Here is a 26,880-nt window from a genome sequence, read left to right on the forward strand (position 1 = left end):
GAGGGCCAGATTGTGGCCAGTGGAAATAGAAAATGTCCTGTGCCCAGCATTAGTGAGAACAAATATGGCCTCGGCGTTGGTGGGCAGCAGGAGGAGTAGTGCCCCATTATTGGTATTAGTAGGAGGAGTAGTGCCCCATTATTTGTATTAGTAGGAGGAGTAGTATTCCACCATTGTTATCAGTGGAAGAAATTGGTGTCCCATTGCTGGTGTCAGTGGGAGGAACAGTGCCCCAAGGGCCAGACAAAGGCTAGCAAATATGGCCCTCGGGCCGCAGTTTGGAGACCCCTGACCAAGGGAAAGAAGCATGTTAAGACTACAGAACATTTTTCCTTTTTTCATTTTTCTGGCTAACAAAATTTTTTGAAAAAATACCTGCTTATCCTCTGAAGAAATTCAGTGCCCTTGTCACTACCTGCGAATTGAACTCGAAGCATGAAACAATGCTGTTATTTTTCTTCTATTAACTATTAATCTCATCACCCCCCAATGGACATGAACAAAGATGGACATACTGTATATACTGTATTCCAGCTCAGGTGGCAACCATTACCCCTTCATAAATACAGCAGAGGATTAAGAAAAGACTGAAAGTATGTTCTTGGTAAGATTCCCAGCTAAGAATAAAAGGAAGAAAAATAAAACCCGAAAAAGCTAAACTAATGTAGCAATCATCTAATGATTGGTAAGTTGTAATATGGCACTTTATTTAGAGGTTTATATAGATTTTAATGTATCTGTAATAACTACATTCAGCATTTATGGATTAAGTCAAAGTTTGAAAAAACTAGAATAGTTGTACTGTAGGTTTGTCCCTAAAGCCATCTTTATATAATTTTTATGAAAACTTTCCCTTCCCTTTTTTCTTCATCCTCCTGTCATCCATCTGTTTATAATATTCATATATTGTTTCTATGCTGTCATAGTTAAATGGTAAATATACAGGGTCAGGCTCTTTCGCAAAGGCCTTCCAATATGATACTTTTGTACTTTGGTGTTATACAGTGCATCAGGAAAGTATTTACAGCTCCTCACCTTTTCCACATTTTGTTATGTTACAGCCTTATTCCAAAATGGATTAACCACTTTAGCCCCGGAAGGATTTGCCCCTTCCTGACCAGGCAATTTTTTGCTATACGACACTGCGTCGTTTTAACTGACAACTGTGTGTTTGTGCGACGTTGTACCCAAACAAACTTTATGTCCTTTTTTCCCCCGCAAATAGAACATTCTTTAGGTGGTATTTGATCACCTCTGCGATTTATATTTTTTTGTGCTATAAACAAAAAATAGCGGCAATTTTGGGAAAAACACATTTTGTACTTTTTGCTATACTAAATAGCCAAAAATAAATAAATAACTTCTTCATCAGTTTAGGCCGATATATATTCTTCTACATATTTTTTATTTAAAAAAAATCGCAATAAGTGTATATCGATTGGTTTGCGCAATAGTTATAGCGTCTACAAAATAGGGGATAGATTTATGTCATTTTTATTATTATTATTTTTTTACTAGTAATGGCAGCGATCTGCGATTTTTATCAGGCCTGTAGCATTGTGCAGGACAGATTGGACACTTCTGACATTATTTTGGGATCACTGACATTTATACAGCAATCAGATCTAAAAATAGCCACTGATTACTGTATAAATGACACCCTAGGTGTTATCTAACTGTAGGGGGGGTGCTACTGACTGGGGGAGGAGACCGACCGGTGTTCCTACTCAGTATGAACACACGATCAGTCTCCTCTCCCCTGAGAGAACTGGGATTTGTGTGTTTACACACACAGGCATCCCCGTTCTCATTCTGTTATGAGTGATCGCGGGTGGCCAGCAGACATTGCGCCTGCCGGTGTCATGAAAATCGCATGAAACTGACCCTCAGGTCTTCTGGTTCGCAAACGCGGGCGCCACCGCGGGTGTGCGCAATCGTGCACACGGGCGTGCGATCGCGCACGCGCGCGTGCAATCGTGCGCGGGCACGTGCGTTCGTGCGCGGTCGCGTGCGCGCGTCTGTGTTGGCGCCAAACGGCCTATTTAAACTTGCTCTTGCTAATGGTCTCTACTGTCTGCTCTACAGCGTTATACCTGTGAGACCTGATCCGTAGTATCCGTTTCCTGATTGACCCGGCCTGCCTGTGACCCATCTGCTATCTGCCTGCACCCGACCCCGGCTTGTTGTGACGATTCTCCTGCCTGTTCCCTTGTACTTCGCTTCCAGTCTGATATCTGACCCAGCTTGCTTTGACAATCCATCTGCTAAGGTGAATCTGCTTATATTGAACTGTTCAGCTGCTGCAAGTACCTGCTTATACTGAACTGTGTCATCTGCTGCTAGTAACCTGCTTATATTGAACTGTTCTTTTGCTGCAAGTTACCTGCTTATATAGAACTGTTTCATCTGCTGCCAGTTCCTTACTGTTCATTTGCTGCAAGTAACCTGCTTATATTGCACTGTTCATCTGCTGCAAGTTACCTGTCTTACTGAACTGATTCATCTGCTACAAGTTGCCTGCTTCTCTGCACTGCTTTCATCTGCAGCAAGTTACCTGCTTCATTGAACTGTGTTACCTGCTATAAGTTTCCTGCTTTGCTGAACTGTGACATTTGCTATAAATTACCTGCTGATCCATCAGCTGAGATTACCTGTTTCATTGGACGTTTCCCCCTACTGTTGTGCACCAGTCTGCAAAACTGAACCTCACCTATCCATCCTTCTCATCTGTTGATCCTGCCAGGCACCTGTACCCCTCCTTACTCCTGTGTTCCCTGTTACGCTACCAGGAAACCAGTAGTGGGAGTTGTAAAGGGAGGCCTCTTTCCGCAATCCGGGCTCGCTACTAAAAGGTACGTGACAGTAGCAGACAGCCAATGTCTGAGCCCGAGCGGGGAGCCTCCGCCATGGAAGAACTTTGTCAACACCTGGCAGGACTTTCTGAGGCAGATAAGGGCCCCCAGCAAGGCTACACCCGGCTGGAAGAATGGGTGATCGCCCTTTACAACCCCTCTGGATCCTTGGGGGGCCCTCAGCCATCAGTTTCTTCAGCTGAAGCTGGGCCAGCACCTACAGTTGTGATGTTACCACCAGAACCTAAAGTTCCAACACCTGAGCGATTTTCTGGGAATCGCAGTGGCTTCAGGGCCTTCCGCAACTCCTGCAAATTGTATTTCGCCCTCCAACCACAGACCTTTTCTCTGGAGGCTATCAAGGTGGGTTTTGTGGTATCTTTACTCTCTGGAGACCCCCAGACCTGAGCCCACCGCCTGTTAGAACAGAAGGACTCAGCGTTGGCCAATCTTACTACCCTTTTTGATGCAATGGCTCAATTATACGAAGATCCCCAACTTTCAGCGACTGCAGAGACCGCCTTGTGGACCCTCCAGCAGGGACGAAGGGCGGTAGAAGATTATGTGGCCGAGTTCAGGCGGTGGGGTGCGGGTACGAACTGGAATGATGCTGCCCTTCGTCATCAGTTCCGCATGGGACTCTCTGACTCCTTGAAAGATGAGCTTGCTAGAGTCGGTGTTCCACAGACCTTAAACGCACTAATTGACTTGGCGATACAGATCGATCGTCGTCTGAGAGAGAGGAGAGCCGAGAGGGCCACAGGTTTCTCTCGCCCAACCTGGATGCTTCCAAAGGCCTCAAGCCATTAACATCCAGCACCTGCCGCCCGATCTGGGGCCACGTCTGACACACCTGAGCCTATGCAACTTGGGGTATTGCGACCATCTCTTACCCCCGAAGAACATCAACATCAGCGGAATAATAATCTATGTCTCTATTGCGGGGCTTACAACTTGATCCGTATCAAGGCCGGAGATGAGTGGAAGACCGCTTTCCGTACCCGATTCGGACACTTTGAGTATTTGGTGATGCCCTTCGGTTTGTGTAATGCCCCCGCCACTTTCCAATACTTTATCAATGATGTGCTCCGGGACTTTCTGGACTTATTCTCTGTCGTTTACTTAGATGATATTTTAATTTTTTCTTCCTCCCTTGAAACCCATCGCAAGCACATCAAAAGCCTGTTGGGTCGGCTCCGCCAACACGGACTATATGCAAAAGCAGATAAGTGTTTGTTCGAAAAGGAAAGTATACCATTCTTGGGGCTGATTATTTCTAGTAAAGGTATAAAAATGGACCCCCAGAAGATCGCTGCGATTTTGGACTGGCCAACTCCTGTAGACAGGAAAGGAATCCAATGTTTTATTGGGTTCGCCAACTTCTATCCCAAATTTATTAAGGGTTTCTCGGCTACTGTCGCACCCATCACACAACTAACTAGACAAGGAACCCATTTTCATTGGACCTCTGAAGCTCAAGAAGCATTCTTGACTCTCAAGGGACTTTTCACCTCCGCTCCTATTTTAAGACATCCAGATTCCTCCCTGCCATTCGTTTTAGAAGTGGATGCATCCAAAATCGCCGTAGGGGCTATATTATCCCAAAGACAAGGAACTAGGGCCCTGCTCCATCCTGTGGCTTTCTTTTTGCGCAAACTATCAGCAGCTGAGAAAAATTATGATGTTGGAGACCGGGAGTTGTTAGCGATTAAATCTGCATTAGAAGAATGGCGCTATTTGTTAGAAGGAGCTTCTCATCCAATTTTAATATTTACCGATCACAAGAACCTGGAGTACTTAAGATCTGCAAAAAGACTAAAACTAAGACAAGCCAGGTGGGCACTCTTCTTCTCCCGGTTCTCTTTTCATGTAACTTATCGTCCAGGGTCTAAGAACATAAAACCAGATGCCTTGTCACGGATGTTCCACAAGTCCCAGGAAAATTCTCCTCCAGATACCATTCTCGCTCCTGGGAATTTCCTTCTGCTTCAGGAAGATCTTCTCTCTCCCGACTTAGACAAGCCTCCATGGGACAAAGACCTTTTTAAGAACCTGAACTACAAACCAGAGGTGGGTTACTGTGGTATAAAGACAAGATCTACATCCCTGAAACTCTGTGGGTATCTATCCTAGAGCTGTGTCACGATCACGCACTCGCCGGACATTTTGGTATCACTAGAACCATTGATTTGGTACAGCGTACTTTTTGGTGGCCTCAGTTACGGGAGGATTGCAAGAAATATGTGAACACCTGCACTACGTGCATTAGAAGAACTGTAAGACTAAGGCCTGGGGCCTCCTTAAACCATTGTCTGTTCCGGACAGGCCATGGAAAATGCTGTCTCTAGACTTCATTGTTGAATTGCCTCCGGCAGACGATCATACCACTATCTTTGTGGTGGTTGATCGTCTGTCAAAAATGGCACATTTTATTCCCATGAAAGGTACCCCCTCAGCCTCTGAAACTGCACAAGTGTTCATCAAGGAAATCATTAGGTTCCATGGGGTACCAGCCAATATAGTTTCGGATCGAGGGGTACAGTTCACCTCTCGATTCTGGAAGTCCCTCTGCAAGGCTTTGAATATTGAACTGTCTTTCTCATCCGCCTATCATCCTCAGTCCAATGGGCAGACTGAGAGGATGAACCAGACTCTCGAACAATATTTACGCTGTTTTTCCTCTTTTGCACAAAATTATTGGATCTCCCTGCTTCCAGTAGCTGAGTTTGCGTATAATAATTTTCTCCATTCCGCCACCAAACAGACGCCCTTTTTCGCCAATTACGGCTTCCACCCTTCATTCCTACCCAACTCCCTTCCTAAATGCTCAGTGCCAGCAGTCCAGGAAAAGATGAACTTTTTCTCGACCAACAACAAACTTCTGCAAGAAACAATGACTAGAACTCAAGAGCACAACAAGACAACCTTTGACAAGAAGAGACGAGGAGAGTTAGTACTGGTACCCAGTGATTTGGTGTGGCTATCCACAGTAAACTTGAAGATGGCGTGCCCTTCAAGGAAACTAGGTCCCAAATTTTTAGGACCCTTTTCAGTCAAAAGGAAGATTAATGAAGTTGCTTTCGAACTAGAACTTCCAGACTCACTAAAGGTCCATCCGGTATTCCATGTGTCCTTATTGAAACCTTTCACTCCCAATCCATTTCCTAACCGAAATACTACTCCTCCTGATCCGATCTTGGTTGATGGTGAAGAAGAACTTGAAATAGAAGCCATCCTAAATTTCAGAAGAAGAGGAAACCAGAACCAGTTGTTAATCAAATGGAAAGGATATGGTCCCAAAGAGAACTCCTGGGAGCCCGAGGACAACATTCATGAAAAAAATCTGATTCAATCCTTTAAAAGGGCCCATCCGGAAAAATTTGCCCGGAAGGGCATCCATAGGCTGCCCCTTGGGAGGGGGCAATGTCATGAAAATCTCATGAAACTGACCCCCAGGTCTTCTGGTTCGCGATCGCGGGCGTCACCGCGGGTGCGCGCGATCGTGCACGAGCGTGCGATCGTGTGCGGGCATGTGCGCGGTCGCGTGCGTGCGTCCGTGTTGGTGCCAAACGGCCTATTTAAACTTGCCTCTTGCTAATGGTCTCTGCTGTCTGCTCTACAGCGTTATACTTGTGAGACCTGATCCGTAGTATCCGTTTCCTGATTGACCCGGCCTGCCTGTGACCCATCTGCTATCTGCCTGCACCCGACCCCGGCTTGTTGTGACGATTCTCCTGCCTGTTCCCTTGTACTTCGCTTCCAGTCTGATATCTGACCCAGCTGTTACGATACCAGGAAACCAGTAGTGGGAGTTGTAAAGGGAGGCCTCTTTTCGCAATCCGGGCTCGCTACTTAAAGGTACGTGACAGCCGGGCACGCGCATCAGCTCTGGGGGACACGTGCTCCTGCTATGATGTCTTAAAGGAGCGACCTATAGCTACAGTGATTTGTGTAGCCGTGCCAACCTTCCACAGTATAACTGCAGTATAACTGCGGCAGCTGGTTGACTAATGGTTAAATCCATTGTTTTCCTCAACATTCTACAAACAATACCCCATAATGACAATGTGAAAGACGTTTGTTTAAATTTTTGCAAATTTCTTAAAAATAAAAAAACAAAAACAAAATACATGTACATAAGTATTCACAGCCTTTGCTCAATACTTTGTTGAAGCACCTTTAGCACCAATTACAGCCTCAAGTCTTTTTGAGTATGACAGGTCATTGTCCTGTTGGAAGATAAACCTTCACCCCAGTCTGAAGTCCAGAGCACTCTCGAGCAGGTTTTCATTAAGGTTATATCTGTACATTGCTGCATCTTTTCCTCAATCCTGACTAGTCTCCCAGTTCCTGCCACTGAAAAACATCCCCACAGCATGATGCTGCCACCACCATGCTTCACTATATGGAAGTTATTGGCCAGGTGATGAGCTGTGCCTGATTTCCTCCAGACATGACGCTTGCCATTCAGACCAAAGAGTTCAATCTTTGTTTCATCAGAACAGAGAATTTTGTTTCTCATGGTCTGAGGGTCCCTCAGGTGTCTTTTGGCAAGCTACAGGGGGCTGTCATGTGCCTTTTACTGAGGCATGGCTTACGTCTGCCAATTCTACCATACAGGCCTGATTGGTGAAGTGCTGCAGAGATGCTTGTTCTTCTGGAAGGTTCTCCTCTCTCCACAGAGAAATGCTGGAGCGCTGTCAGAGTGACCATCGGGTTCTTGGTCACCTACTTAACGAAGACCCTTCTCCCCCAATCACTAAGTTTGGCTGGACGGCCCACTCTAGGAAGGGTCCTGGTGGTTCCAAACTGCTTCCATTTATGGATGATGGAGACCACTGTGCTTATTGGGACCTTAAATGCTGCTGAATTTTTTCTGTACCCTTTCCCAGATCTGTGCCTCAATACAATCCTGTCTTGGAGGTCTACAGACAATTCCTTGGACTTTTGCTCTGACATGTACTGTTAACTGTGGGACTTTTTATAGATAGGTGTGTTTGGCTTTCCAAATCATATCCAATCAACTGAATTTACCACAGGTAAAAGTTACCAAAAGTTGTAGAAATATCTCAAGAAAGATCAGTGGAAACAGGACATACCAGATCTCAATTTTGAGTGTCAATGGCAAAGGCTGTGAATACAGTGGTGTGAAAAAGTGTTTGCCCCCTTCCTCATTATTTCTGTTCCTTTGCATGTTTGTCACACTTAAGTGTTTCGGAACATCAAACCAATTTAAACAATAGTCAAGGACAAAACAAGTAAACACAAAATGCAATTTGTAAATGAAGGTGTTTATTATTAAAGGTGAAAAAAATCCAAACCATCATGGCCCTGTGTGAAAAAGTGATTGCCCCCCTTGTTAAAACATACTATAACTGTGGTTGTCCACACCTGAGTTCAATTTCTCTAGCCACACCCAGGCCTGATTATTGCCACACCTGTTCACAATCAAGGCATCACTTAAATAGGAGCTGCTTGACACAGTAAGGTCCACCAGAAGATCCTTAAAAGCTACACATCATGCCGAGACCCAAAGAAATTCAGGAACAATTGAGAAAGAAAGTAATTGAGATCTATCAGTCTGGAAAGGGTTATAAAGCCATTTCCAAAGCTTTGGGAATCCAGCGAACCACAGTGAGAGCCATTATCCACAAATGGCGAAGACATGGAACAGTGGTGAACCTTCCCAGGAGTGGCCGGCCGCCCAAAATTACCCCAAGAGCGCAGCGACGACTCATCCAAGAGGTCACAAAAGACCCCACAACAACGTCCAAGGAACTGCAGGCCTCACTTGCCTCAGTTAAGGTCAGCGTTCATGCCTCCACCATCAGGAAAAGACTGGGCAAAAATGTCCTGCATGGCAGAGTTCCAAGGAGAAAACCACTGCTGAGCAAAAAGAACATCAAAGCTCGTCTCAATTTCTCCACAACACATCTTGATGATCCCCAAGACTTTTGGGACAACATTCTGTGGACCGATGAGACAAAAGTGGAACTCTTTGGAAGGTGTATGTCCAAGTATATCTGGCGTAGAAGGAACACTGCATTTCATAAAAAGAACATTATACCAACAGTAAAATATGGTGGTGGTAGTGTGATGGTCTGGGGCTGTTTTGCTGCTTCAGGACCTGGAAGACTTGCCGTGATAAAAGGAACTATGAATTCTGCTGTCTACCAAGAGATCCTGAAGGAGAATGTCCGGCCATCTGTTCGTGTACTCAAGCTGAAACGAACTTGGGTTCTGCAGCAGGACAATGATCCTAAACACACCAGCAAGTCCACCACCGAATGGCTGAAGAAAAACAAAATGAAGACTTTGGAGTGGCCTAGCCAAAGTCCTGACCTGAATCCTATTGAGATGTTGTGGTATGACCTTAACCACTTGAGGACCGCCGTATTGCCATTGTACGTCAGCACAATGGCACAGGCAGGCACAATCACGTACATCTACGTGATTGCCTTCCAGCGGGTGGGGGGTCCGATCGGACCCCCTCCCGCTGGTTACAGCGGTCCGATTCGGTCCAGGAGCGCTCCGTGATGAGGGGATGGCCGTTGGTTTTCGGCCACCCCCTCTGGATCGCTCCTGGCCAATGAGAAGCTTCCTCCCCTGTGTATTGTTTACACAGGAAGGAGGAAGTGATGTCATTCTCCTCGGGGCGGTCTTTTTGACCGGACTACGAGGAGAAGAGTAAAAGTAAGTGTGCACCAACACTACACTGACATGTAGGTACACACAGGCACACAAACCCCCCCCCGATCCCCCCCCGATCGCCCCCCGATCCCCCCCCCGCCCCCCCTCCCCCACCCCAGTCACAGTGTCACTGATTGCATTGATCATTTCTTTACTGATCAATGCATTCAGTGTCAGTTGTGACAGTAAAAACTGTCAGGACAGTTAGTGTTAGGTCCAGGGTAGCCCCCTATCACCCCCCAATAAAGATTTAACCCCCTGATTGCCCCTAGAGTTAACCCTTTCACCCCCTTTTGCCAGTGTCACTAAGCGATCATTTTTCTGATCGCTGCATGTGTCGCTAGTGTCGCTAGGTAGCTAGTTATTTTTTTAGGTTCACCGCCAGGTTTTTATATCGCTAGGTACCCCGATATACTACCCAATAATGTTTTTAACCCCCTGATTGCCGCTAGTTAACCCTTTCACCCCCTTTTGCCAGTGTCACTAAGCGATCGTTTTTCTGATCGCTGCATTAGTGTCGCTACAGTCGCTAGGTAGCTAGTTATTTTTTTAGGTTCACCGCCAGGTTTTTATAGCGCTAGGTACCCCGATATACTACCCAATAATGTTTTTAACCCCCTGATTGCCGCTAGTTAACCCTTTCACCCCCTTTTGCCAGTGTCACTAAGCGATCATTTTTCTGATCGCTGCATGTGTCGCTAGGTAGCTAGTTATTTTTTTAGGTTCACCGCCAGGTTTTTATATCGCTAGGTACCCCGATATACTACCCAATAATGTTTTTAACCCCCTGATTGCCGCTAGTTAACCCTTTCACCCCCTTTTGCCAGTGTCACTAAGCGATCGTTTTTCTGATCGCTGCATTAGTGTCGCTACAGTCGCTAGGTAGCTAGTTATTTTTTTAGGTTCACCGCCAGGTTTTTATAGCGCTAGGTACCCCGATATACTACCCAATAATGGTTTTAACCCCCTGATTTCCGCTAGTTAACCCTTTCACCCCCTTTTGCCAGTGTCACTAAGCGATAATTTTTCTGAACGCTGCATCAGTGTCGCTAGTGTCGCTAGGTAGCTAGTTATTTTTTTAGGTTCACCGCCAGGTTTTTATAGCGCTAGGTACCCCGATATACTACCCAATAATGGTTTTAACCCCCTGATTGCTGCTAGTTAACCCTTTCACCCCCTTTCACCAGCGATCACAGTATAAGTGTCACTGGTGACGCTGGTTAGCCAGTTAGTTATTTAGGTTCCCCGTCAGGTTTTTATATAGCGCCAGGGACCCCCATATACTACCTAATAAAAATTTGAACCCCCTGATTGCCCCTAGTTAACCCTTTCACCACTGATCACCGTATAAGTGTTACGGGTGACTCTGGTTAGTTTGTTTTTTATAGCATTTTATATTCAAATCCGGAAGGCAGTGCTTGGTTTTCGGGGTCCCGTACGTGGCTAGGCTCCCAAAAAGTCCCCCACATGTGGTATCCCCGTACTCGGGAGAAGCAGCAGAATTTATTTTGGGGTGTAATTTGACTTCTGCCCATAGCATGTGTGAGCAATATATCATTTAGTGACAACTTTGTGCAAAAAAAAAAAAGTTTGTAATATTCCCGCAACTTTTGGCAAAATATAAAATATTCCATGGACTCAACATGCCTCTCAGTAAATAGCTTGGGGTGTCTACTTTCCAAAATGGGGTCATTTGGGGGGGTTTTGTGCTATTTTGGCATTTTATGGCCTTCGAAACTGTGATAGGTAGTGAGGAGTTAAATCAAAAATTTGCACCCTTAGAAATCCTGAAGGTGGTGATTGGTTTTCGGGGTGCCGTGCGCGACTAGACTCCCAAAAAGTCCCACACATGTGGTATCCCCGTACTCGGGAGAAGCAGCAGAATGTATTTTGGGGTGTCATTTCACATATGCCCATAGCATGTGTGAGCAATATATCATTTAGTGACAACTTGGTGCAAAAAAAAAAAAGTTTGTAATATTCCCGCAACTTGTGGCAAAATATAAAATATTCCATGGACTCAACATGCCTCTCAGTAAATAGCTTGGGGTGTCTACTTTCCAAAATGGGGTCATTTTGGGGGGTTTTGTGCTATTTTGGCATTTTATGGCCTTCGAAACTGTGATAGGTACCCCGTACTCGGGAGAAGCAGCAGAATTTATTTTGGGGTGTAATTTGACTTCTGCCCATAGCATGTGTGAGCAATATATCATTTAGTGACAACTTTGTGCAAAAAAAAAAAAGTTTGTAATATTCCCGCAACTTTTGGCAAAATATAAAATATTCCATGGACTCAACATGCCTCTCAGTAAATAGCTTGGGGTGTCTACTTTCCAAAATGGGGTCATTTGGGGGGGTTTTGTGCTATTTTGGCATTTTATGGCCTTCGAAACTGTGATAGGTAGTGAGGAGTTAAATCAAAAATTTGCACCCTTAGAAATCCTGAAGGTGGTGATTGGTTTTCGGGGTGCCGTGCGCGACTAGACTCCCAAAAAGTCCCACACACGTGGTATCGCCATACTCGGGAGAAGTAGCGGAATATATTTTGGGGTGCAATTCCACATATAACCATGGCATGTGTGAGCAATATATCATTTAGTGACAACTTTTTGTAAAAAAATTTTTTTTTTTTTTTTTTTGTCATTATTCAATCCCTTAGGACAAAAAAAATAAATATTCAATGGGCTCAACATACCCATCAGCAATTTCCTTGGGGTGTCTACTTTCCAAAATGGGGTCATTTGGGGGGGATTTGTACTGCCCTGCCATTTTAGCACCTCAAGAAATGAGATCGGCAGTCATAAATTAAAAGCTGTGTAAATTCCAGAAAATGTACTCTAGTTTGTAGACGCTATAACTTTTGCGCAAACCAAAAAATATACGCTTATTGACATTTTTTTTACTAAAGACATGTGGCTGAATAAATTTTGCCCTCAATGTATGACTAAAATTTAGTTTATTCGATTTTTCTTATAACAAAAAGAAGAAAATATCTTTTTTTTTCAAAATTTTCGCTCTTTTTCCATTTATATCGCAAAAAAAAAAAATCGCAGAGGCAATCAAATACCATCAAAAGAAAGCTCTATTTGTGGGAAGAAAAGGACGCAAATTTCGTTTGGGTGCAATATTGCATGACCGCGCAATTACCAGTTAAAGCAGCGCAGTGCGAAATTGCAAAAAGACCTCTGGTCCTTAAGGTGTTTATTGGTCCGGAGCTGAAGTGGTTAAAAAGGCCGTTCATGCTCGAAAACCCTCTAATGTAACTGAATTAGGACAATTCTGCAAAGATGAGTGGGCCAAAATTCCTCCAGGACGCTGTAAAAGCCTCATTGCACGTTATCGCAAACGCTTGGCTGCAGTTGTTGCTGCTAAGGGTGGCCCAACCAGTTATTAGGTTTAGGGGGCAATCACTTTTTTTTTTTTTTTTTTTTTTAAGAAAATTTTTATTGAAGTTTATTGCAATACAGGGGAAAAACTGTAAGTACAAACAAACAGATCTCTTCCGAGTTTGTTCAGATAACAAGTATTGGTAATACAACGTAGCAAAATGTAGATAATAAGAGGAAAAAAAACAGAATCATCACCAACTCAAACGATTTTGCAATACTTTTCACACGCTAATGCGGTTTGTACTGTTCGGACCCAGTGTAAGTCGAATGTCTAGGAAGCTAGGCTCTATTCCCAGAGCTGTGTCCAGAGAGGGTACTAGGCTTGGTTCACATACCATTATAATTCTAAAGTGGAGTCGAGGAGTCTACGAATAAACACACTCCCAGACACACCTAAGATATCCCCTGGACACCGTGTCTATTGAAAAATGGGGATTGCGGTATCTGTGTCAATCAGAGAGCTTATAGTCTTGTTCAGCCAAGGTTAGTGTGAGCCTAGTCCTTAATCGCTAAGTAATTCTTCGTGGAGTTTAGGGTCTAATGGAAGGTAATGACTGGTGAGGATTATAAATGCGTATAATGAAGAAGTCATATGCTCAGAAGAGGGGGATCTGGAGAGGGGGTGTGGGGAAGGGGAAGGTAAGAGAGAGGGTAGCTAGGGGACCTAGTGAGAGAGAATTAGCACAAGTAGGAGAAATGGAGGTAAAGCAGAAGGGTTTTGTGGGTTTGCCCCCCGGGATTGTTGCAAGTAGCCATTTGGTTTGTGAAGGGGGAGTTTTAAGCTCAACTATCACAGGAAGGGCAGAACGTCTTTTATGTCTATTAAACTAGCAGGATTCAGGGACGACCATTCAAAAGATTAGAATAAGTAGGGGTGGTTTTGAAGTGGATCCAACAGGCCCATTTCGAACTAAATTTCGAAGGCGTGTCACGAGCAACGTGTATCAGCTCTTCCATTTTTGCCGAATGATTGATCTTGCTGAACCATTCTGTAACTGTGGGTGCGTGGCTGGATTTCCAGTTGGTTGGGATACATTGTTTTGCTGCGTTTAGCATAAACATGGCTAAGGATTTATGGTAGGTGTTATGGGATCCGGGAAAGAGATGTAATAGACACTGAGCTGGAGAAGGTTCAATAGTATATGTCGTAACCTGTGTAGTGATTTTGCAGACTTCTAACCAGAAAGGGACCAGCAAGGGGCAGGACCACCAAATGTGTAGAAATGTTCCTGTATCCGAGAGGCATCTCCAGCACCTGTCCTGTGCGTTCGGGAATAATTTGCTTAGTTTCACTGGAGTATGATACCACCTGGTTTGTACCTTATAATTATTCTCTTGCGAACTAACATTTAATGTGCCTTTATGCGTGGTTAGGAAGATATTACTCCATTGCTCGTCTGTCAGGGAAAGGTTCAAATCCTCTTCCCAGCGATTGTAAGCAACGTAGTCCCTCAGGCTTAAATGGTCAAAGAGAAGTGCATGTGTGTAGGCTATCAGGTGTCGTTGTGGGGATTGTTGGGAACATAGTTTTTCAAAGGGAGTTAGTGCACGGGAGCAATCCTGATTTTTGTTTAATGAGTGGAGGAAGTGGGATATTTGAATGTATGGCCAAAGGGGGATAGGGGGCATCTCTAGTGTTTCTGCAATGTCTGCTGCAGACAGTAATTCACCTCTGGAGAAAAAGTTACCTGCTCTGGATTGGGACGTTGTCCATTCTGGACCTAGGAATTGGGTGGACAAACCTGGAGGAAAGTCCGAATTTAGTTTGAACGTCGTTAACAGGCTGGGAATAGACGAAATCTGTGTTTGTTTGCAGATGTGTTGGAAGTAATGCAAAGTCGGACCAATTAATGGATGACTTTTTATAGACACTGAAAGGCTTTTCGGGTTGAACCACGGAATGGAGCCCAGGGGGGCAAGTGAAAAGGATGATTCTAGGGAGACCCAATCTTTAGAAGTTGCGTGTAAGTTCCAATCGGCAATTCGGGAAAGGTGGACGGCATAACAGTAGTTGGTTATGTCGGGTAGGCCTATGCCACCTAAAGATTTTGGACGTGTAAGGAATTGGAAGCTAATCCTGGGTCTTTGGCCGTTCCATAGAAACCTGGAACAGATGGATTTGTATGTCTTGAAAAATGTCGGAGGGAGCTGAATAGGAACCGCTTGTAGGATGTAGAGTAGCCTTGGCAGGGCATTCATTTTAAGAATGGCCGCCCTGCCAAACCAGGAAAAAGTCGGTTTATTCCATCTGCGAAGGTCCAGGATTAACTTGTTTAATAATGGTAGATGGTTCTTGGAATATAGGTCCCTTAGCTTGGGGGGGATTTGGATACCAAGGTATGTTATGTGATCAGTTCTCCATGGAAATGGAAAGTTATTCTCACATTGTAACACTGTGTCGTGTGCTAGGGAGATGTTGAGTGCGTACGACTTTGAGAAATTAATCTTGAGATTGGAAACAGATTGAAAAGAATGGAATTCGGCTAAGAGATTCGGGATAGTGGTTATAGGTTCAGTTAAAAAAAGTAAAATATCATCCGCGAAGGCGGCGTATTTAAATTCTTTATGTTGTGTTCGGATCCCATTGATGTTTTGGTTGCTTTTTAGTTGTTCCAGGAAGGGTTCAAGTGTTAAGATGAATAGTATGGGGGATAGCGGGCATCCTTGTCGTGTACCATTGCGTATGTGAAAGGCGTCTGACAGAGTGCCATTAACTTTTACTCTAGCTGTTGGATTGGAATATAAAGCCAGAATAAAGTTAAGCATGTTGGGGCCTAGACCTAGAGTGCGGAGCACAGCTTCCATATATTCCCATGACACTCTGTCAAACGCCTTTTCTGCATCCAGGGATAAGAAGAATCCCTTTTGCTTCGACTGTGTAATGAGATGGTGGAGGTTGAGAGCCTTGAGCGTGTTGTCTCTAGCTTCGCGTCCAGGGACAAAACCTACTTGGTCATTTGAGATTAGTTCTGGAATCAGAGGAAGCAGTCTGTTTGCCAAAATTTTGGAAAAGATCTTTAGATCCACGTTTAATAACGAAATTGGCCTGTAATTGCCTGTATTTGTAAGATCTTTGTCTGGTTTCGGGATTACCGCAATGTGGGCTTCTAGAAGCCCCGTGGGGAGGGATCTAGTGTTGGCTGTCGAGTTAAAAGCTTTAAGGAAAGGGTTTTGTAGGGTGTCTAGGAAGGTTTTATAATAGGCCGCAGTGAGGCTGTCCGGGCCTGGGCTTTTTGCAGGCTTAAGTTGTTTCACAGCCTGTTTCCATTCTGAACTGGATATTGGAGCTTCCAAAGTGTCAGCAATGGTTGGGCCTATTTTCTTTAGGCCGCGTACACACGGGCGGACTGTTCGCCCAACCTTGTCCGCTGAACAGTGTTTGGGCGGACAGTCCGCTCGTGTGTGGGCTTTCAGCGGACAGTTTCAGCGGACAGTTGGACGGACAAAGTCTTTCGGAAATTCCGAAAAACTGTCCGCTGAAACTGTGTTTGAGCGAACAGTCCGCCCGTGTGTGGGCTTGTCCGCTGTACTTTCGAAATGAGCGGACTGTTCCCGCTCGGAAAGTCCGCCCATTTCGAGCGCGTGTACAGGTAGGCGGGGCCCGCGAAGGAGACGTCGCGGGCTCCGCCGCCTGGAATGGGCTTAAAGGGGAACCCCAACGCCGAAAAAAATCGGCGTGGGGGTTCCCCCAAAGTCCACACCAGACCCTTGTCCGAGCACGCTACCCGGCCGGCCAGGAAAGGGGGGCGAGCGAGCGCGCCCCCCCTCCTGAGCCGTACCAGGCCGCGTGCCCTCAACATGGGGGGTGCCTTGGGGAAGGGGGGGCCGCGCGGCCCCCCCACCCCAAAGCACCTTGTCCCCATGTTGATGAGGACAAGGGCCTCTTCCCGACAACCCTGGCCGTTGGTTGTCGGGGTCTGCGGGCGGGGGGCTTATCGGAATCCGGGAGCCCCCTTTAAGAAGGGGGCCCCCGGATACCGGCCCCCCACCCTATGTGAATGAGTATGGGGTACAATGTACCCCTACCCATTCACCTGTGAAATAAAGTACAAAAAAAAACACAACACAGGGAAAAAATATTTTATTGCACAGCTCCGGGGGTCTTCCGTCTTCGGGGGTCTTCTCGCCGGACTCCTCCGCTATCTGTGTGTAGCTCTTTTACTAGCGGAGGAGTCCGGCTTTCTTCCTCCCCGCCGCCGGCCTCTTCTCCCGACTTCGGGGGTCTTGTCCCCCTCTTCGGTTCTTCTGCCGGGCCACCGCGCCTTCTTGTAGCTCTTTTGCAGGCGGTGGCCCGGTCTTCTGTCGCCGCTGCCTTCCGTTCTTCTGTCGCCGCCTTCGGTTCTTCTGCCGGGCCACCGCGCCTTCTTGTAGCTCTTTTACAGGCGGTGGCCCGGTCTTCTGTCGCCGCCGCCGCCGCCTTCCGTTCTTGTTCTTCTTCTTGTTCTTCTTCTTCTTCTCCTGGAGATGTTGACTCGACGATCTCTCCGGCCGGAATGCCAGAGCCGCGCTGTGCGGTCACTTATATAGTGACAATGGGGCGGTGTCACATGGTATATGTCACATGGGTTGGTCACATGGTGACCCCGCCCCCTTACGATGTCATAGTCCCCATGTGACATCAACCCATGTGACCAACCCATGTGACATATACCATGTGACACCGCCCCATTGTCACTATATAAGTGGCAGCGGAGCGTGTCCCTGGCATTCCGGCCGGAGAGAGCGTCGAGTCAACATCTCCAGGAGAAGAAGAAGAAGAACAAGAAGAAGAACAAGAACGGAAGGCGGCGGCGGCGGCGGCGGCGGCGACAGAAGACCGGGCCACCGCCTGTAAAAGAGCTACAAGAAGGCGCGGTGGCCCGGCAGAAGAACCGAAGAGGGGGACAAGACCCCCGAAGTCGGGAGAAGAGGCCGGCGGCGGGGAGGAAGAAAGCCGGACTCCTCCGCTAGTAAAAGAGCTACACACAGATAGCGGAGGAGTCCGGCGAGAAGACCCCCGAAGACGGAAGACCCCCGGAGCTGTGCAATAAAATATTTTTTCCCCTGTGTTGTGTTTTTTTTGTACTTTATTTCACAGGTGAATGGGTAGGGGTACATTGTACCCCATACTCATTCACATAGGGTGGGGGGCCGGTATCCGGGGGCCCCCTTCTTAAAGGGGGCTCCCGGATTCCGATAAGCCCCCCGCCCGCAGACCCCGACAACCAACGGCCAGGGTTGTCGGGAAGAGGCCCTTGTCCTCATCAACATGGGGACAAGGTGCTTTGGGGTGGGGGGGCCGCGCGGCCCCCCACCCCCAAGGCACCCCCCCATGTTGAGGGCACGCGGCCTGGTACGGCTCAGGAGGGGGGGCGCGCTCGCTCGCCCCCCTTTCCTGGCCGGCCGGGTAGCGTGCTCGGACAAGGGTCTGGTGTGGACTTTGGGGAACCCCCACGCCGATTTTTTTCGGCGTTGGGGTTCCCCTTTAAGCCCATTCCAGGCGGCAGAGCCCCCGACGTCTCCTTCGCGGGCCCCGCCTACCTGTACACGCGCTCGAAATGGGCGGATTTGCCTCCTTACGTGGGCGAGTCCGTTCATTTCAAAAGTTGAGCAAACTGTTTGCCCAACCTTGTTCGTCAAACAGTCCGCTCGTGTGTGGGCAAGTCCGCTCATGCAAATTTTGAGCGGACTGTTTGCCGAAACTGTTTGACGAACAAGGTTGGGCAAACAGTCCGCGCGTGTGTACGCGGCCTTAGAGATGGATTGTCAAGGAGTGAGCGCAGTTTCTCTGATTTCAAACGAGAGGGGAGATTGCTAGGTTTATTGGGTTCAAGGTTGTAGAGCGATTTGTAGTAGTTTTCAAATGCCCGTGCAATGTCTTGATTTTTCACTATGGGTTTACCCGTAGGGGAGTGGAGTAGATGAATTGTGTGTTTTGCCTTTCTCGTGTGGAGGGCCTGGGCTAAGAGGTGGCCAGTTTTATTTCCGAATTCGTAGAACAGTTTCTTTGTGAGAATAAATTTTCTTTTCAGTCTGAATTCCAAGTCTTCTTTGATGAGGGAGCGTACCTCTAGAAGTTCTGTGAGTGTGTTTTGAGCTAGAGTGCGTTTATGTGTAGCTTCCAAGGATTTGAGTCTAGGGAAAAGGGTCGCTAACCTAGCGGCTTTTTCTTTTCTAATTGCGGATGCAATAGAAATAATCTTCCCCCTTACTACACTTTTGTGGGCTTCCCATTGTGTTACATGCGAAACATCAGGTGTGTCATTTTCTCGAAAATAATTCGTCAGGCAGTCCCTTATGTCCAAGGTTTTAGTCTGGTCAGATAAAATGCTGGCGTCTAGTCTCCAAACATAATTACTAGAACGCTTGTCAGGGAACACAAGCGTTGCAGTAACCGGATGGTGGTCAGAGCAAGTCATGGGTTCGATCGTGGCCGAATATAAGTAATCAAGGGACTGTTGTTGAACAAAGATATAGTCAATGCGTGAGTATTTATTATGTGGTGCAGAATAGAATGTGTAGTCTTTATCCTGGGGGAACAGAGTCCTCCAGGTGTCGTGGAGCAGGAGATTGTGGAGACATTTTCTGATCTGTTTGATGGCTCTGTAGGGAAGATGAGATGCACCCGAGGAGGTATCTAAAATCGGTTCCAAAGGCACGTTCAGGTCTCCTCCAAAAATCAAGAGACCTTCTTGGAAGGAGGATAGGCGATTGATTGTTTCCCGAAAGAAGTTCACTTGAGATGCATTCGGGCTATAGATATTTGCTAGAGTCATAGATCTACCATTGATGGTCCCTTTCAGGAAGAGAAATCTACCTTCTATGTCAGCAAGCGTGTCTAAGATTTGGATGGATACATTTTTAGAGAATAAAATAGAGACCCCCTTTAGTCTTGGATGTGGGGGATGAGGCGTGGAAACTATGGGGGTATGCTTGGTTTTGTAATTTGGGAATGGAATTTTGTCGAAAGTGAGTTTCTTGGAGAAAAATTACATCAGCTTTCATAGATTTCATGTTAGTCAATATTTGGGATCGTTTTTCCGGGGAATTTAGTCCTTTTGCATTCAGTGAAATTATCTTAAGAGAGGTATTCTTACTAGGGGAATACGGTGAGGGCATGGTGGTCAGAATGGTCAGACCGCTGACGAAGGGAACTATGTGTAAGAATATAAGTGAGTTTAAGGAGTCCCGGGGGGCAAAGAAAACGAAGGAGAGGGGAAAGACTTGGAGGGGGAAGGGAAAGGGGGGTAAGAGAGGAACAGAAAGGAGGCGTCTAGGAGACGAGTGTCGTAGAATGGGTAGGGGATGTGGGTGAAACCGGTTACAGGGGCGAACCTGTCGTCCCTAGAATTCCTCGATTTAGTAACCGGAATAGTCGACCGTAACTACCTGCGTCAATCGCGTGGAGGTGGTGTGCAGAGTATCAAGATGTATTCGCTCTGGTGTCCAGTATTGGCCATAAGGCGGTTTGGTTCGGCTTTTGCCGATTAAGTGACAGGAGGCACGTGGGTAGGTGAATCCCGAACGACACTAGGTCATAGGTGGCTAGGATAGCCTACTGTCGGGCGAGGAATAAGTATGTTTGGAAACATGGAGGTCAGATCAGAGAATGTAGAGATGGGTCTAGTAGGGTTGTGGACCACAAGGTCTACTAGCAGCTGCCGGAGGTAAGCTGCAGATACATTGAGAAAGCCCAAAACTAAATAAGGGAAGAAAGAAAAAAAAAAAAAAAAAAAGGGGGGGCTTTATACAATGAAAACGTAAAAATAAAATTTAAGAAGTTTAAACTAGAGAGACATTAAACTGTGCATCAGGTCATAACAAAGGGTGGAATAAACCAACAAACTGTGACCTCACAGGCCATAACAATTCACATAAACACGTAAGAAAGGATAATAACAACCCAAAAATGTGCGTCCATTCAAGTGATTCAGAGAAACTGTTAAAGAGCAGCAATACAATATCAAGTTCAAATCATTCCCCCCCCCCACCTGCTAAATACGATAAGCCCTGATAATAATATGTACTAGGAGAAAGAGGGGAGCTTCTCAATGGTTTCCTATCCACCGTGACAGGAACCCATGATTATACTAATATAACCCTTCCCCCCTGCACTCTTTTTTATAAGTGTATATCAAAGTATTTGGATAATAGTGAGAGAAATGTGATCTTGATGATCTGGTTGCTATAGAAGCGGGCCTAGGTTTGAACCTAAAGACTAGGTTCCTTTTGCGAGAAGCTTCCCTCTTATTAAGCCTGCAGCATTTAGTTAGACAAGAAGGTAATACAGACCGGGTGGCGAAGTGCAGTTCATACGACAAAAAAAAAAAAAAAAAAAAAATCCCACCCCTCCCCCCCCCTTTGTTTCGCATACTTGCCATCAAAATGATTCTGACATGGCAACATTGTTAGGGAGAGTCTACCTTCATTTTATTATGCAGTGAGAGAATCGTATTCAACCGTTCCTTTTTCCCCTCGTGGGGGGTCGTAGGGAAGAATCGTTCGTCTAAAAGATTTCCTAGGAAGGTCCAGAGAAGTGCAAGTAATGAGGTGTCATACCTAGAGCAAACGAACGTTTACTAGATCTTCGAGAACCCGTCCCTGGTAAGCTTCGCATGAACGTTCGCGTACAACGACTGGGAAGTTCTTCCAAGCTTTTGTGATATGGGCTGCCTTTTCCGAGAGCGAGGATCCGAACCGTACATCGAATAAGTAGAGAACTCTGCGTGATCGTTTTTTAGGGGTCTGTCTTTCAAATGCAGGAAGAGAGGGGGGGGGATAGAGCAGATGATCCATGCGGATCAAACTTCGGATTGCTGCTCGATGGTTCTAGTTATCACAAACGGGAGTCTGAATCAGAGAAAGGTGCATAGGAATAGAAGCCATATGAAGAACGAAACGAGGGTGGACTGTGAGGTCAACAACAATACAACGCCAGAATATGTGAATACGTACGGTTAGAACGATCAGTTGATCCGAGCTCTGCGGTGGGCCGGAGAAGCTGAAGGACTGCCGTTCCTAGGTACATCTCTCTCTCTCTCGGGTGTAATTGCTGGAAAGAGGGAGCAGGGACTGGTCGGCGGCGTCTTCCAAGGCTAAAATTCCCTGCTTCTTCTATGCCTTCCATCGATGCGGATCTGACAGGTGTCGGAAGTCTGAAGTCGCTATACCAGTCAGGTAAGCTTACCACTGGTATATCAATGGTGGCGCAGAAGTGATCGATGTCTTCCGGTACCCTTAAGTTTGCCGTACGACCTTGGTGGTTTACCGACAGGCAGAAGGGAAATTTCCACCTATATTGTATTGCTCTGTCACGTAGGACATCCAGCAGTGGTCTGAGTTCTCTTCTACGCTGCAGCGTAATGTTTGAAAGGTCTTGGAAAATCTTGATCTGGGCTCCTTCAAATATTACTTGATTTCTGGTCCTGGCCTTGCGGAGGATCTCTTCTTTGAGTGGGAATTCCACGAGGCAGCACACGATATCATGTGGGGGGTCTGCATCTCTGTTCCTAGGCCGCAGGGCTCTGTGCAGTCTCTCAAAGATAATCGGAGTGTCTGCAGGCCTTTCCAATATGTCATTAAAGATTGTAGTCACTGTTTGGGAAAGGTTAATAGGCTCAATGGACTCTGGAATGCCTCGCACTCGCAGATTCCGACGTCTCCCCCTGTTGTCCAGGTCTTCCATATGGCGGTTAATCTCCCGCAGGTGAATGGCGTGGGATTCCGTTAACTGCTGGACCTGGCAGAGGGAGGCATCATGGCGGGCCTGTGTGATTTCCATGTCTTCCACTCTCGTCGAGATGGAGTGTAGGTCGTCTTTGAGATCCGCTATTGCTGCAGCTAGGGTGGATTTGATGTCCGCAGCGACTGACCTGAGATCCTCTAAGCTGATGGCTGGTTGTTCTCGACGTGCTGGGTCTCCCCTGTCCCGAAGCGGGCTTCTGCTGTGGGAGCGGTGTGGACGGGACATCGCTGCAGCGGAGGCCTGAGAGCTGCCTCTGGGCCGCGCTCTGAAGATCTCAGGGATTTGTCTGGCTGAGTGCGGATCCAGCTCAGCCGGTGATCTCGATCGAGTCCCCGCTGACTTATCCTCGTGTCTCTCCATGTTTCGGCCGCTGGAATGTGGGCTACAAGCCGTTAGCTAAAGTTGCAGGGCCGACTGGACGGGAGCTAGACAATCACGCGTCCATCTTGGTACGGTGCCGAGCCACGCCCCTAGGGGGCAATCACTTTTTCACACAGGGCCATGATGGTTTGGATTTTTTTTCACCTTTAATAATAAACACCTTCATTTACAAATTGCATTTTGTGTTTACTTGTGTTGTCCTTGACTATTGTTTAAATTGGTTTGATGTTCCGAAACACTTAAGTGTGACAAACATGCAAAGGAACAGGAAATGAGGAAGGGGGCAAACACTTTTTCACACCACTGTACTTAAGTTCATGTGATTTTTTTATTTTATTTTTTTTTAATAAATTTGCAAAGATTTCAAACAAACTTCTTTCACATTGTCATTGCAGGGTATTGTTTGTAGAATTTTGGGGAAAATAATGAATTTAATCCATTTTGGAATAAGGCTGTAACATAACAAAATGTGGAAAAAGTGAAGCGCTGTGGATGTATTTTAATACTTTCCTGGATGTACTGTATGAACTCTGATATTTATTTATTTCCATAGATGATCTATTAGATTCAAGTCAGGTGATTGGCTAGGCCAGTCTAGCAGCTTTATTTTCTTTTTATGAAACCAATTAAGAGTTTCCTCGGCTTTGTGTTTGGGATGATTGTATTGCTGAAATGTCCACCCTTGTTTCATCTTCATCATCCTGGTAGATGGCAGCAGATTTTTATCAAGAATGTCTTGGTACATTTTTCTACTCATCCTCCCTTCAATAATATGAAGTTTGGCAGTACTGTATGCTGAAAAACAGCCCCACACCATAGTGTTCCCACCTCCAAACCTCACTGTTGGTATGGTGTTTTTGGGGTGAAGATCAGTGGAAACAGGATGCACCTGAGCTAAATTTTGAGTGTCATGGTAAAGGCTGTGAATACTGATGTACATGGGATTTTTTTAGTTGTTTTACTTTTAATAAATTTGCAAAGATTTCAAACAAACTTCTTTCACATTGTCAGTTTGTAGAATTTTGAGGAAAACAATTAATTTAATCAATTTTGGAAGAAGATTGTAGCATAAGAAAATGTGGAAAAAGTGGAGCGCTGTGAATACTTTCTAGATGTACTGTATTTTACATATACCAAAGTCTTCACTTTGACATATGTATATGCATATCTGCTGCTATAACGCTCATTTTTGACTCTTTATTTGAAGAAATTAAAGTGGTTGTAAAGGTTATTTTTTTATATATTATTAAAATAACAGACATGTTATACTTGCTTACTCTGTGCATGAAGCAGACCCAAACCTCCTTTTCTGATGTCCCACGCTGGTGCTGTCTGCTTCTCCTTTTCTGTGTCTACCCTCATAGCAAGCAGATGTTCAGGCTCACTCCCAAGTTGGGCTGTGTGTGTCACAAGACACATACCACACATTTTGGCCTCGCTCCTCGCTTTCTCTTCGCATGATTTGACTGACAGCAGCAGAAGCCAATGGCTCTCCCTGCTCTCAGCCAAGCCTGTGAGACAGGGGAGAGAAGAGCTGCAGACAGACACAGAGCTGGATCGATACAGGACTTAGATAAGTGTATAGGAAGGGCATGAGGAGCGCTGCTATTAGGTTTTTTTTACCTTAATGCAGTGAATGCATTAAAGTGACAGTAAAGCCTGTTTTATAACTTGCACCTACAGGAAACCTATAAGGTAGGTACAGTGAATATCTCCTATATTTGCACAGTTTAGGAGATATTCACACTACATTCAGCCGTGCCATCCCTTCAGAGCTCCATGCCGTGGCCGTTACTCCTGCATGCATCACGGCTCACCAGTGCATTAAAAAAAGTCCTGCAAGCAGCATCTTTGGGGCGCTTTGGGAGCGATGTATACGCACCTCTGCCCATTCAAATCAATAGGCAGTGCCGCCAAAGCACCTGTAAAGCTACACGGGGGGCAATTGGTTAAAAGTGCCCCGCTAGCGGCCTAAAAGTGCTGCTAAAACGACAGCAAATCGCCACTAAAAATAGCGGCGCTTTATCGCCGACGCCCCCATCCCAGTGTGAAAGTGCCCTTATGGTAGTGCTACAATAGCATTAACATAATCCTACAATCATTAACAAGAATTTAGGGTTTCTACATTCTCGCTTCACGCATCTCACAAAATGTTTCTCTCCGTGCCTGTTTCGTCACATACCTTTTCAGGTCAATTTGCTTAGCAAATACTGCTTTGTCAACATATGCATGCATACGGCTGAACTCCCTCTACTAGGAGGGCAATTGGAATTTGTATGATTTGCATCTTAGGCTTGGATTCACCTGTTCACATGTCATTTGTGTAATTTATTTGTATAAGGAGGATGTAAGGTGGTGTTATATCACTTCACAGTGTTTCTAAAGTGAGACTGTTTTTACGGAAGCAAAATTGTAAAAATGTGGATGGACAGCCAACCAAGAACAATGAGCTCTTTCAGCCTGTAGGAAATAAAAGCCTGTTGCTATGTGGTTCCCTGTAATCTGCCCCCTTCCTCTCCATGGCGCCTGACGTAATTTCCCTCGGCGCTAGTGCTCCTGAGAAATGTGTGTCATAATTTCCCAGGAGTAGTTAGGCAGCGCCAATGGCTAGAATAGCAGTATTTGGCAACCTGTGAAGTTTCTTGCACCGCTAAGTGCTTTTACTGCGCATGTCCAAGAATAGGCTATTATGCTTGTTGGCTTTGCCTGCCCACAAGTAAGATGGAAATTCCAAAGAAAGCTGAATCAATGGTACTTTTTTAATACAATAATAATAAATGCAGCACTAATGACAAAAGTAACCATGTTCAATACACATTCTGCAATAGTAAGTGATTGTTTAAAAAAAAAAAAAAATCATATATGTGGGTGGAACTCCGCTTTAACATAAACCACTGATAGGTGTTTCTGAGCAGTTAGAAACTGACTTAAATTCCTGTATATGTATCATCTGTGTATTTAGCTATGGAGTTTAGCTTTAACATTTAAAAAATAAATACATTTTTAACCACTTAATGACCGCCCATCACATATATATACTGTGGCAGGGTGGCTCTACTGCATGAAACAACGTACCTGTATGTTGTTTCATGCAATACATAGGGTGGCCGCATGCACGGAGGAAGAGCCGATGCATGTGTCCGGTGGACCCAATTTCCACAGGCCACCCACGATTGCATCGCAGAGAGGCAGAACAGGTGTCAGGGAAATAGCCGCAATCTCACGAGGTACGTTCGTGTTAGCGCGCGTCAGCGCCTACGTAAACGCAGAGTAGTTTCTAGACGAACGACCGACGCTACGTCTAACCGGGCGTGCGTACGCGGGGATGCCACGAATACACAACGTACTCGACGTAGACGTACGATCGCTCCGACGCGTTCACGACGTGACCCGGTCATCTCGCCCATTTAAACGACCGCCTGACAGTCTCGCATTGCTGGATTATCGTCAGCTCTCCCGTGAACCTGAACCTGAACCCATGCTTCCTGTTATCCGACCTCCAGTGTACCGACCCGGCTTGCTTGACCTGTTCCTGTTATCCTCCTGGCTCTGACTCCTGGCTTGTACCCGACGTTCCTGATCTGCTTCCTGCACCTGATCCCGGCCTGTATTTGACCATTCTCTGGACTTCCGCTGCCTACTCTCGGATTTCCTTGCACAGTTGCCACCCGGACTTACTTACCCAGTACTTGACCTCTGCTGCTGCTACCTGGCAACCTGTGCTACTGTGGGCACTGCATCCCTGTGTCAACTTCAGGGTTGTGCTGCGCTCGGCCGCAAGGGGAGCCCTCTCAGCATTTCGGCCTCACTCCCGACCGTGACAGTATAATCCAGCCATGTCAGA

The 26,880-nt window shown here is 46.1% G+C and overlaps 1 protein-coding gene across 1 annotated transcript in view; it reads right to left on the bottom strand.

The window, feature by feature from the left end:
• WSCD1 (WSC domain containing 1) overlaps window positions 1-26,880 on the bottom strand; it is a 314,800-nt gene that overhangs the window by 141,926 nt on the left and 145,994 nt on the right. The window lies entirely within an intron of this gene.

The sequence above is a fragment of the Lithobates pipiens genome, unplaced genomic scaffold (assembly GCF_037356315.1).
Source record: "Lithobates pipiens isolate NorthernLeopardFrog02 unplaced genomic scaffold, aLitPip1_a1.2 Scaffold_16, whole genome shotgun sequence".
Lineage (NCBI taxonomy): Eukaryota > Metazoa > Chordata > Amphibia > Anura > Ranidae > Lithobates > Lithobates pipiens.